Below are 13,682 nucleotides of genomic sequence, written 5' to 3'. Positions count from 1 at the left end.
TCCTCATACCCTTCAGCCCATAGACAGCTGTAATACTGTCTTTGGCATGAGCACAGTGTGCTTTCAAGCTGTAACCCTTGGGGTCAGCCGTTATTTAATGCGATGAGGTGTTGGAATATGTCAGTTCGGTTATGATACTCATCTGCCCCTGAAGCAACCGGTGCAGGAGTTGCAGTTCAGGTGCCTCATGTGCTTGCTTTCCATGAACAGGTTTCCCACCTGCTCTGCATCTCCCATGACAGACCATAGCTGTAGGTCTCCATTGGGTATTCTGACTGTTTTTTCCCACAGGGTAATGCAAAGTGCCACAGGAGCTGGAAGGTGGGCAGGAGTCTGGTGTACAGAGGAAAGTGGAGGCCTGGCTAGAAGTCTGTCTGCATTTGCAATGGCTTTTTGGTGCTGAAGCCTTTTCTCTTGATATTTTGATCTGGGGGAGGATGTCGCAGGCAACTTGGGGATAAAGGGTGAAGCGGCTGCTCTTGTAGAAATACCACTTCCAAGGGGGTGTGAAGAAGGGGACCATTAAAATGAATTCCTTTCTAGCCTTAGCACTCCTGTAGGTGTATGCAGGTTTTCTAAAAATAGCCTCCTGTGCTGACTGAAAATGGGATGCCCCGGGCGTTTGACTCCGTGCAGCTCCCGTCCTCCTTTTCCTGCTTTTGAAGTTGAATGCTTATGGATGTTTTCGAGCTTATCGTAAACCCATCACAGCTGGCAGTGCTCCACTGTTCCAGGGTTGAGGGTTTTCTTTCTCAGCCTCCACCCATGCATGTAACTTCTCAGGGAAAGATCACGTTAACTCCTCTGCCTTCCTTAGAGAAGACTGTCACTTTTCCATACCTTAAAGCTCATGGTTAGCATTTATTTCACTGAGAATTTCCCACCTTCGGAAGGACCTCAGACACTGGCTGTGCCCTTGATCTCAGCAGCTCCTTCCCCATGGCAGACTGGTTCTTGTGGCCTTTGGTGTCTCCTCTAACCCCTTAAGCTTGTCCTGGAGCGTTGGGCTGGCTTGTGAAGAGGATGGTATTTCTAGGAGTCCTTCTGTTTGGGGCATTTTCCTTCCGGAGATCACAAGGAGAGGCTTGAAGTCAATACCTGCTGATATTCAAGGAGATATCGCAGCAGCAGCTGAAGGGGTCCATCCCATGCTGACCTCCTTGTCCATGGATCTGTGTCGTGGAGCACATCAGGGGACAGATCTGGTTGGGGGAATAACCTGGCAAGAGAAAAGGGTGCTTAGAAAATGCAATTTGGTTCATAGCATGGCCCTGCAAGTGTGAGGCTGGTATGGAAACTGGCAGGCAGTGATCCAGCTGGTTGTTGCCACCAAGAAAATGTGGGTGGAATAACTGGTTGACTCAACTTCAACAATAGGTCTGCTGAAATGTCTGGGATGTGCATGTGAGCTCAAAGGCTGTAACCACAGACAGCTGGAGGCTGGGAAAACACTGGGAAAGATGTGTGGGCCCATTATGCCCCCTGGGTGTGGGCTGTTGGCCTGGCTGGAGGCAGGGTGCTTGTCTGGCAGGACCTCGAGTCTGACTTAGAGCTGGGTTTAAGGGTGCTGTTTCATAACCTGTGTTTCAAGGAGTTAAGAACTGGTTTCTGCAGAGATGCCTGCTTCCAAGTGGATTATGGCAAGGTCTGCAGAGCTCACCTGCTGTGTGCACAGCTCTGTGGGTGGAAGCTGTGTGCAGGAGCTGGGATGTGGGCTGGCCACAGCTGTGATGATCTGGTGAAAGCAGTTGTGCTCTCCTACTGCCTGTCTACAAATCTCTCTAGCTGGTGTCCGAGACCAGTAGGTCTGTCAGCCCACATTTGGGAAAGCAGCAGACAAAAGCAACCCAGGCAGGCAGCACAAGCATGGGTTTACCTTCTAAAGCAAATTCTGGTGAATAGGTTGTGTGGACAATGGGCTGCTTCCCCATAGAACATCTTGCATGCATACAAATGAAAACTGGATGGGAAGAGGTCCCTCCCCTGGAGAGGGGAGTAGGATTTCACAACTGGTGCCCTGAATCTAGATGTGTGCATCTGCACATGGGCACATGGCATTTGCTATCATGCCTCCCTCATGGGAGCCTTTGGGGAGAGATGTGCAGCAGAGAAGTAGAGATGTGCAAGGTGGCCTTCAGTGAGTTTAGTAATAAAAGGTGCCTACTATTCTCCTTGACTCCGGCTGAATGCTCTAGGACTTGAGGGCTGGGTAAATTCAAATGCCGTTTGGCTTTGATTTCTGCTTGGTGAAAAAGGAAAAGCAGTGGAGCAAGAAAGCTATTCATTTAAGGAATAAGTCTAAGGCTTCAAAAATCCTTCAAAAAGGGCTAGGTAAAAAGTGAAGACAGAGCAGGTGGGGTTATGACCAGGTGCAGGAGGGTGATATTTTGGAGGGGCTGCTACATTCCCAGCAGGGAAGTAGTTCCATGCCCTGCAGGGAAGGGGCATCCTTGCAGTGTTAACTATGCAGCCCTGCTCCATCCTGCAGATGTATGAGACAATGTGCAGCAAGAGGGGGATGCACAGGAGGAGGAGACCCAAAATTAGCCTACTTGACATGTTTTTTCAACCATCTGTGTTGCTTGAGATGAGTGATAGATTAGCGGCTTGCACAGCTCTGCTAAACCCTCTTATTGTGGCCACGAGCCCAGTGTCCCTGTAGAGATGGGTGATGCCCATGGTGTAGGGCTCCTTTGTCCAGGGGGGTGGTGATGGCTCTGGCTTTCCTGGAGTGCTGTCAGTGTGAGTTCTTAACGAGACAGTAAAATTCACGAACCTGTGCTTCAAAACAGCTTGTCTTTCTAAGAGCATTGCTCTCTAGGTCAGGCTCACAGATAACATCAGTGCTTATAGTTAAGGGAAGAATGTATTTGGTGGATGGTGCATTGCTAACAAGACAGATAAATAGCAATCCATGTAGACAGAGGTAATTAAAGTGACAGCCACACTGACAAATAGCTAAATAAATAGATGGGGTGATTTGCTAATGAAATGAGTATAAATAGATATATGGACATGCAAGATGGGGGGAAAATGACAGAAATATGAATCTGGCGTGTTCCCAAAAGGGTGCATGCAGGGCTGCTCTGTGATGGTTGTTAGTCAAACAAGGCTTTGTGCTCTAAATCATGAGGTCGTTACTGATTGCTAAGACTCCTTTCCTATAGCTAGATGTGGAGTTGATCCATAACTGGGGTAAGATTGCAAATTCCCACCACTCCAAGCAGAAAGAGGCAGAACCAGCCAGCTAATTCCAGTCCTGTGCCAGGGACTATGAGCCAAAGAGCAGAGGGCCTTCAGGGCAAGGAGAAGTGTGTGTAATTTAAGGAAAAGTCTAGGAAATGGCTCTCCTGTGCTTCAGTCTTGTTCTGCCTTAGTGCAAGGTCAGGGGCAGTTTGAGATTGTTGGAAGTGGGCTGAAGTTGGAGGCAGGGCTATGACCAAGCTGTTTTGTTCCCTGTGAGTACCCCCAAATGATACTGAAGTGGAAGGATAGTCCTAAAAGTGGTGCTAGCAGCTATTTAAGGGTGAGAATCTGCTGTGTGTCAGTCTCTCCAGACCCTAAGCAAGGGAAAGATAAGCTGCTTTGTTTCTGTGACCAGTGCAGGAATGGTTACTACTTAGACAAATGTGAATTTATTTAGACAAGTGTCACTACTTAGACAAATGTTAGTTTATTTCAGCTCTTATTTATCAGCCTTGATTGTTTTGTCTTTTTCCCCCTATTCCATATGCTGAGAAATGTCTGAGGATGCCTTGGATTTGAGTTTGAGCAGTATCAGTTGACTTTGGAGCAGATTCCATACATCTCATGATGCGGTTAGTCATAAAATGCTTGTCAAAGATAAACATCAGTCCTTTAGTCACTGTGCTTACCCTGTTTGAGTAGACTGGTGCTTTGTGAGAAGTTATTTGTGCCTTTGCAGCCTCTGGATGCTATACAACTGCCTACCAAATGTGCAATCTTGCACATTTGGCTGTTTTTAGGGGAAAGAAAAACAGGGACGCAGTTTGGTGCTATTTATAATTGGAGCTTGGGATGATTTCTATGACTTAATGGAACAGACACGCTGCTGTCTGCTTAAACTTCATGTGCTCAGGGTGGGGAAAAATGATCCTTTAATATGGAAATTAGGTGATACTTTTCCACAAATAGCTTATGGGGCATGTTTGGAGGGTACCCATTAGTCTTCATTAATTTTATGTCTTGGAAATTGGGGTGAAGAGGTGCACAGAAGGTACACATGTGGGAGGAGTTGGGGCAGCAAGCTTAGTAGCATGTGTACCCTGCTCCTTTGTGCAGCTCCGCATTAAAAGTGGTGCCTGTTGAGACTTGAACTTGAATTTTATGAAGGGGTAAGATGGAGGAGGCAGGAGAGAAGTAGGCAGGGTAACTTCCCCGGAGGCAGCATTTCTGCTTAGAAGCTGCTTTGTTTTGGTGTGCTCTGCCCTCCTTGAGATTAATTTACAATGGTGGGGAAGCTTTTGAAGGCTGTGTAATGCTACAAGCCACATGTCACTTTGTGTCCTGCAGGAAAGGCAAATAAAACAAATAGCATCTCAAGTTGCTCTGAAGAGGGAGACCTGCCTCCCAGCCTGTATGGTCATTTGCATTTCCAGAGAGGAGGAAAATAGCAGCAGGTGTAAAACACCCTCTGCTTGTTTGGAAGCTCTGCACCAAGGGCTTCTCTGCTTGGAGCTGGGCTGTGAAAGACTTTTTTAGGGTCTGTGCTGCTGAAGGACTCCTTTCCCAGATGTACCCAGGTTGAGCCCTGGTTGTGGTGCTGTCTCAGGTTGCATGTGAGCATTGAGCACTAAATACTACCACTTGCAGGGAGTGAAGAATGAAGCAAAAGCAGTCTCTTGCACCTCTCTGAGACGTTGCGATTACTCTGATTGCATGCTGCTCTGAGATGCAATTGGGTTTGGTGGCTTCTCTAGGTCAGGAGCTCCCTAGCTGCTGCTCTGCAGGATTTTCTGTTCAGATTGTAACCCTTGACAAATTGACAAATGCTTAGAAACACCTCCCTCCATCTTAACATTTTTCTCCCTTGGTTTTGCTTCATTTTTATTCCCATCTGGACCAAGATCTAGGTGCCCAACATGCCAGTCGGGCTAGGTTCAGAGTAAGATGTCATGCTTTATAGCTTAAGGATTTTCCAATGTAGCCCTCAGATCAGGGAGTGTCAAAGTCCAGTTTTGCCTGCCTTGAACACCTCTCCCATTTAATCTCTAATTAAGACCATTCAATTACGAAGGTGTAAATTTTTCCTGTTACATGGTTCAAAGATGAAAATAAGTGGATGATGTGTCTTGTTCATCTCTAGAATATGTAGCAATGTCTTGAGGTGTCAGACTAAAGCTGCAATAGGGTTTTTTAGCCCACGGCTTGTATTGCTAACACTGAAAGATTGGATGTGTGGTTGGAACAGCTGAAAACTCAGTTTTCCTATGGTAGCTGGATCTCCTCTGGGCCATACTGCATTATTGTATAATAGTGCATCAGGATTTGCTTCCTTCCTCTTGGTGCCTTTCCGAAAATCCTGTTAATGCTGGAGCACAGAGTAAAATGTGAGCGGAGACATGTATAATGTGTGCCACAAGTGATGTAAGGATTGCTAACTGCCTGAGTACAGAATTTAGGTGTTTAATCCATATGTAAGGTGTAATGCAATAAACCATCTGAGTTACAAAACAAACTGGCATGCACATGCTTTTCACAAACTTAGTCAAAATTTGCCTGCTGCATTGGCACAGGCTGCTTTATTTTGGAGTAGTGCTGGTAGCAGCAGTGAAATCTGTGCTCAAACACAGCAATGATAAATCATAAAGCAATGATCAATAAATCCAGGGTGCAGATCTTTGTCTTCAGTGGTTTGTTGTGCCTATGAGATGGATCTGATACAAACTGTCCTGACCTCTTGATCTTGTGTCTTTCTGGTGCTGTTGAAGAGCAGAGGTTTTGTGCCAGGCATAGTAAACGCATGACCCATGCCCCAAATCCTGCTGCATTCATGTCAGAGCACAGTTAATGTCTGCAGAATTTTGATGCCCGAATAAATTGTGCAGGGTATTAAACTACTGTCAGCTTGCCTTTCAATGAGGATGAAGCTGCTTATCCCCTTTCTTTTACACATGCTTATTTTAGGTGTAATATTAGGTGTAACATGTTCAGTAAAGAAAAGGAATTTATCTCAGTATAAGACCTCTATAAAGGCCAAATTATATGGTGTGGAATAGAAGTGGAAATGCTACATACTGCTCTTTGCTTTAGAATGTTTAACTCACTCCATTAACCGAACTGTTTGTATTTCATGGCAGCATATTTCGCCTTGAAGTTGTGGTGATGCTCCTTTCTTTAAAGAGCTTACAACCCAGAATAATGGTGCAAAACCCACCTGTTATGGCAGACACCCATCCCTAACTAACGTTGCAAGACCATAAATGATAATCCTTCATGGGTTTTCCCATTATGTTAAGAAGAGGAAAGGCTGAAATGCACACTTGGTGGAGAAACGTAGCTGCAGAGGCTGTGGGCTAGTGTCTGTAGCTGTGTGGTGGACACCTGGTAAATATAGTGGAGAATGGAGATTCCTGCTGAAATAGGACTGGCTGTCCCAGACACTGCAAACAAGCTGCTGGCTTTGTTGCACAGCCTTGTTTGGAGCCTTCGGTGGCACAAACATATATCTGCCTGATGGCTGTGGGTGCTGAAAGCTTTTGCAGTGCTGCTCTAACTCTGAGATCACAAGGGTACAGGGATCAGGAGTGCAAATGAGTGAGTGAGTTGGCAGGAAATTTCTCATTGCATTTTCCTTAGAGCTAAAGCAATTAGTTCAGATGTGGAGCCTTGGTTAAGCCCAAATTCTCTTTAGGGCTGTGAAGGTATATTGCAGGCTTTTTGCAAAAGCAGAGCCCAGGTGATATCCCAACCTTTCTCCAGGCTGGTGTGAAACCTTTTGTGCATGGATTGTTTCAGCTTGAAGGGAGCACTTTCTCAGAGTGCTGGTTTAAAATACAGCAGTGTTGGCACTGGAGCTCACCTGTGAGGTGTGAGCTGTGGGTGTGTTCCCAATCAGTGACAGCTTGTTACTGTTTTATTGTCTAGAATAGGGATGGGTAAATCTTGTGGAATTGCCAAGGCTTAGCAAAAAACAATAGTTAGGTTCTTCTGTCAAAAGAAAAAATGCATGAAACTCTAACCAAAACTCTCTTGAAGGCTGGTTTCCATTTAAAATGCAGAGATTCCAGCACTATAACTGTACCCTGTTGGTTTTGAAATCCATCCTTTGTTGGGCAGTGTGTCATGGTGTGAGATGTGATGGTTTTGCGGGACTCCCTGCATGGTCTCTGCCCTACAGGGGAAGAAAAAGGCATCTGGTCATGTTCCACTTACCTCCATCTGTGTAAATATCCTTCTCTAGGTGATGAGAAAACATTGTTACGACTTGAGGCCCCTCTCCTTGCCAGGTATATCGTGTCCAGTTATCTTCCATAAAATGCTTTTGAGTTTAATCTCTCAGCTCATCTCTAACGCTCATCATTCCTTGCAAAACACGTAGCTGTAGATTCAGTAGCAGATGATGGAAAACAGAGGAGTGCTCTGCACCTAAGCGAGTTCCAGTGAAATGTATCTTCAGTGCTGGGGCTCATTGCTCCTATTTTGCAAAAGCCATTAATCATAAAAACTTTGCACATAGGTAGCACTCACCTGGAAACTCTCTGGGCTCCAGCCTCATTTATGTGGTACTCCTGGTTCTTTTGATATTTTCTGGCACTAAAAAGTGCCTGGCAAGCACACAAAAATTGATAGAGTAGTCTTTGAGAAAATGCGGACCCAGGTGATAGCTTCAGCCTGTTTAGTTATGTGTTGGGGCAAAATGCAAAAGTGAAATACCTGTGCCATGACTGAACTGGTAGTACTGTTACTGCTTTGAAGATATCTGCAAGATATATCTAGGGAGTTGGGGATAGGTTTCATTTTCTAGGAACTCCATAAACAGCTTGAAGTGTTCAGCAGATGGTACGGCTTATGACACAATGGTGAAACTGAAGATCTCTACAGTGTTATGGGGAGATGAAGATTTAAATTGCATGGCCATTAAGAAGCTCATAACACCAAACTGCTAGCCTGCTGCTCAATCCTAGAAATGCAGCTGAGCTGGCAACAGCACTGACTTTTGGTAAATTGCCACCTTCTCAAGTCAGGTAGTGGGCTCTTCCATGGGAGGAGGTTGAAGCTCCTTCAGCCTGCTCACCTCTGCCCATGCACTGGTGGGAAGCAGTGATCCCCATTTTAGTTTCCTCATATTTAGAGCACTCGCAGCTCATTTAGAGGAATCAGGAGATGTAATTAGTGTTTATGAAACTCCTGGGGATTGTGCAAAACAAATTTAAAGAAGTTGTGCCAGAGTACTGACAATATTTACACAACATTTGAAGGCTGCCTGTGTTGGGCTTTATTGTAAGGAAATGTGTGGGTGCCAGAACTTAAGCAACTGTTAAATGCATCCTTCTGGCTCATCAGTGCTCATCCACGAGTCCTGTGGGAACACTCAGTCCTCTGTGCTTTAAAATACGGTTCTTGCTGGTTATCATCCAAAGCTTTCTGAAGGGGGAGACCACCTCTCACTGGCATTGCTGAGCTTCAGGGCTGGGTTTTGTTTGGTGAACAGCTGCTCCTCTGGAAGAGGTATGACTAATCCCCAGGGAAGCAAGACTATCTCAAGATTGCAAAATTGTTCACTGGCCTTTTTTTTTTTTGCCTTGTTCTCAACTTTGTTCTTTGCTTTCCCTCTCTTCCCCTCTACTTTAGTGTGTGGGGTATGAGGTTTTAAAGACTGCTAAAGCAAGCTCAAGTGGCTTCCCTTCATCATGGAGATGGTATTTTCTCCCTTTAGATTGCATCTGATTGCCTAGAAGGAGGCCCTATCTTCCTCAAGTGTTTAAAGTCTAAACAGCAAAGGCTGTTACTACCCTCCTTTAAAAGGTGAGATAAGACTATTTAATGTTACCAACGAAGTCTCACAGAGCTAATTCCTAGACATAAAGATGAGTCATTGGATTCAGCAGCCCTAACAGGACAACCCATGCCCTGCTTCTGAGCCCTGCACACCAGGCCTGGTGTGCAATGAAACATCTCAGGGTCCTTGCAGAAGGATGCTTTCTGGCCTTGTTATTGATTGAGCCTGCTGGGTTTGAACATGGTTTTCCACCTTGACTTTCTGTGAGGACTAAAGGTGCCTGCTGCAGCTGAAAGATTTATTTTTCTGGAAGACTTCTTCACCACGAGGTTGGGGTCTGTGTTATGGGACCACCGTTGTTGTATTCTTCCAGGAAGGTATTATATATATATGCCACAAGGTATTCTTCCAGGAAGAGTGGATGATGGAGCTCTAGGGTCCCCAGGGAAATTACCACCAGGATGGATACCTGCTGCTTGTTGTCGACACTGTCCAGAACTTCACCTGTTTTTCCACTGTTCCCATGCTCAATATTTCTTGCCATGATCTGATACTCAGTTGTCTGTTCCACATTAGTTGATTGTTTATCACTAACTCCTTTCTTCCACCCAGTTGTGTATTCAGGATGACTTTCATATGTATATTGGCAGTCATCAAGGCAAGCATGACATATCCCTGCCTTTGAATAACATTTATGGGATCAAGAAATATCCTTTTCAGTCCTAGCACACTCTTCTGCAAATATTGGCAGGTCAACAGTAGAGTGCGTGTCTTTCAAAGAGACTATTTCCCTAAATGAAAGATGAGAGGTCTCTGCTCCCAAAAGTTGGATTTTGAGAGACTTGTCGAAGGCCACAGGGTAAGTTGGGAAGGAAGAAAAGGGCTGGTGCTTGCAAATTCCTCTGGTCTTTGAGCTCGTTCATATGATTTAAGCATAAGAATATGGTTTGGTTTAGTGAGAAGAGGGAGATTTATGGCTTTTGTAGGAGATAGGCTAAGCAGGCAGATCTGAAAACCCTTCTGACTTTCAAACAAACAAATGCTGAACATAGCATGTTTTATTATCTCTTAATTGAATGGTGTCCTGTGTCTCCCACTGACTGCAGGTGAATGCTTGGAATACTCAGTCTATTTCAAAGCTTTTGGGTTATATTGATCAAGGAGGTAAATCATAAGGGACTTCAATGAAACAAATTCATTCCTTCTGTACATTCGGTAATATTCCTTAAGAATGAGGAAGCTCTCCCTTCCTGGAATTTTGACTGCCTTTAGATGTTTGATCAGATCCCATGCGAGACCAAGTGGTATGTTTTGGCTCTGCATTAGATTTTTGCTTTTCTTGAAGTTATTAGAGAAGCACAGAGTTCTGGCAAGAAGTAGATTTCTTTACATGCTGCTTATTCTGAAACCCACGTCTGGGTTTCCATTTTTAGTGGAAACAAAACTGATGACCATTTTCAATAGAAATAGGAGTTGGAATAAGGAGCCTGTTCCTGCTCCTGTGTGTGTGTCTTGGGGGGGATTGAGAAAAGGCGAGGCTTAACAGTGTTTCTGATCAAATCCATTATTTGATGATTTTCTTAATCTAGATTAATGAAAACATCCTTGAAGGGGCTGAGGCCAGCTGTAGATGCTCTAGGGGGTTCAGAGCCTTCTGCTTCTTCCTGAAAGCTGGCACTTCTGAAAGCACAAATCTGTGATGAATTGTGGTGGGCATGTAATGGCAATGCAGGTTGGCAGCAGAAACTGCTGGTAGATAGGGCATAGGTGGACTTGAGCAATCTTTCACCCATAGCTGGATGGCATTGGCTGTCACTCAAGACTCCTGTGTTTTAAACAAAGTATTTTTGTTATTTCACAGGGAAAGAAACAAGGTTTAAACAGACTAAGGAAAGCTTATTCATAAGACAGGATCTGAAATTAGAGGTGTTGGCTTAGCTTTTTTCCACTTTCTCTGGAAGCTCGCTGACTTCAGTGGGGTGAAGGACAGTATAAGCTGGGTAACTCTCCACCAGGCCCTACACTGTGGCTGCAGCTCTGTGCTGGCAGCTAGGTATCTGGGAGCCTCCTAGAAGGGAATTAGGTTTGGATCTCCCATGCACTGAATGGATATTTTAGCTACAAGCTATGATAAAAAACAATTCCAGTTGTTGCAGTGTGGTGGAAGTCTAGCTCACCAGTGTATATTGGGACTTCTGGCTAGGTCTTTTGGAACATGCCTCCTGTTCCTCAGTGTAGTAGCTGGCTCTTGTATGGGCCTGGGCTGCCCATATTGAAGTTTTTCTGCTTTTGAAAATCCTCCTGGAAATATTTCCAGCTTCAGGGGGTAGTATCATGAGCTAATGTGGCAGCAGAACAAGATGTCTTTTGGTTCACAGCTTAGGCTTGACTGTCTACTTTTTACTCCCAAAATGTGGAGAGTGCTTCCTGTCTTGGTCAAAATATGAGTGAAATTTTTTGATCATGTACTCTTGGACTCCAGCTTAGCCCAACTGACTGAACTGCCATGTCTCCCAGTTGGGAGCTGTTTCAGAGGCTCATGCTGGGTAGAGTCTGTCAATTTAGGGATCCTTATGTAGTTGACTTGGCAGACAACAGTGCTTTTCTCTTCCTAGTCTTTTCTCCCTGTCCCTCCTCACCTTGGTGGGGGGAACCCACAATAAAGCAACCCCAAAAACCATAATCACAGCTTTGCATCAGAAAACATATCTGAGGCACTGAATGCAAGTTGGTGTCCCTTATACCATGGGTGTCAGGTTTTGCCAGGCATTTGCAACATTAAAATCAGTGGCATTTCTTGGAAGTAAATACTTGCACAACACGTGTGAAATGGATTTAACTCTGCACAGAGTCCCCTGAAATATCAACACAGGGTTTCTGAGCTGGCCCTTCCTGGAGGTAAGGGGAAAGGCAAACCTGGGCTTCAGGTTCCTGTCAGAATTGATGTCTGTTTCTTGACTCTAGAATCCACTGAACAATTAGACAATTATTGACTTTTACAAGAGGTTGTAGCAGTCTTCCTACTTCAGGTTGGCAATCTGTAATTGCTTTATTCAACACCCTTTTGTTTTCAATTTGGCTGTAGTCTTTCAATTTGGCTGGAGTCTTTTTCATCTTAAGAGACTGGCATCTACAGCTGCTATTGAACAGATGCTGTCTTCTACTCTGGAATAATTGTTTGAGCAATAAGACAGAACTTTAAATCCTTTAATCATACTTCACAGGTTTGCTGTACTTAACACACCTGTAGTTAAGTCTCACTGTCTATAATAATCACCTTACCTATACTGTGTTCGTTATTTATTAAGGTAATGTTGAGAGTGTATTGGTATTTCCTAGGTGTTACCCAAGCTCTTAGACCTGCAGGCCATGTTCTGGTTTCCAAACTTATTTCAGTAGGACAAAAGCTCCTTGATATTAAAAAGAAATCTAATCACGAGTCTGCAGATACATGGCCAGACTGCTTGCTGGTTAAGATGGAGCTGAAGCAGTAATGCTTCTGGTCCTGTGAGGAGTTAATATTATAGTATTCTAATAAGGTTAATTAGATATTAAGTGAGTTTCTAGGTGGCTTGAGCAAAGCCAGAGCATCTCATTTCTAAAGATACTTCCAAACAGCCCCTCAAAATATGAATTGGGTTGCAGGTCAGCTTTGCCCTTAAGGATTTCAAGTACACCAGGGCAGTGGCATCTCTTCCCTAGCTTTTAGCTGAGCTGAGGGAATGGGAACTGTGGGGGGAGCAAGCTGGATCAGTGAGGCTTTCAGTGATGGGACTCTTAAAGTCTTCATCCAGGATAGGATTTTTTTCTCTCCTTTTCCAAAGAGGAAAGAACCCTGTGGATATGCTTTTGCCCATCCTTGCATAGTAGGTACAGTCTTGTTACTGGCTGTTTTGTCACAGTGGTTTTATTTTTTTTTATTTTCCTGCTGGTTTAGTAAATGTTTCTGTGGGACTACAGTTCCACCAAGAAGTTTTCTGGTTTCTCCAGTATACAGCCAGAGGCTGCAATGATTCCCTTGCAGAAATTGGTTTGGAGGACCGCCCAGGTGCATGAAAAGCTGTGCTCTCTGAGCATATGTGGGACATGATCTTGAAGATATGACTGCTCACCAGGAGACTTCCCCTGCTCACAGTCTGCTAATTGAATCTCTTTTCTTCTGAAGTGAAGATTGCTGTGTGGAGGAAGCAGTTAGCTCTGCCACTTGACCCAGAGGAACACTTGCATTAAGCCGTGGTATCTTGCTGAGTATCCGTAGCCCTGGAGAAGCAGATGGTTGCCTGCCTCCTTTGTCTGAGCACAGGATCTGGAGAGCAAAGAGCTGCTCTGCTGAAACAAATGCAAGTAGTGGAATCAGGTGTGCGTTGCTCTGTATGGTGCTTTATAAAGGGAGGTTAACACACAACAGGCTCTACCAAAGGGCTGTACCCCCCCACTGAGACTTGAAGCGGAGATGTTAACTTTGAGTGGGCTGAAATGTGTTGACTTTTCTCTTGTTTAAGGTCATGGAAGTGAATTGGATTTCAGAGCATGAATCAGCCCAGACACTGACTTGTATGAGCTGGTAACAGTAAAGAGACACCCTTTTTGTTACCTGACTTTATTGGTAACTTTTTTCATGCATATCTCAGGACTTGGTGTTGCCAGGGAAAATACCAGATGCTCCCTGTTTATACATGCTTTACTTAAGTGTTCCCTTTTGTTTTGAGCATCCTCTTTG

General features: G+C 44.6%; 1 protein-coding gene across 2 annotated transcripts in view; it reads left to right on the top strand.

The window, feature by feature from the left end:
- The window catches only part of TBX5 (T-box transcription factor 5), a 125,807-nt gene that overhangs the window by 12,959 nt on the left and 99,166 nt on the right, over window positions 1-13,682 (top strand). The gene's annotated exons all lie outside the window — the stretch shown is intronic.

The sequence above is a fragment of the Aythya ferina genome, assembly GCF_964211825.1.
Source record: "Aythya ferina genome assembly, chromosome: 17".
NCBI classification, from domain to species: Eukaryota; Metazoa; Chordata; class Aves; order Anseriformes; family Anatidae; genus Aythya; species Aythya ferina.
This window is presented reverse-complemented; position numbering and strand designations above follow the sequence as displayed.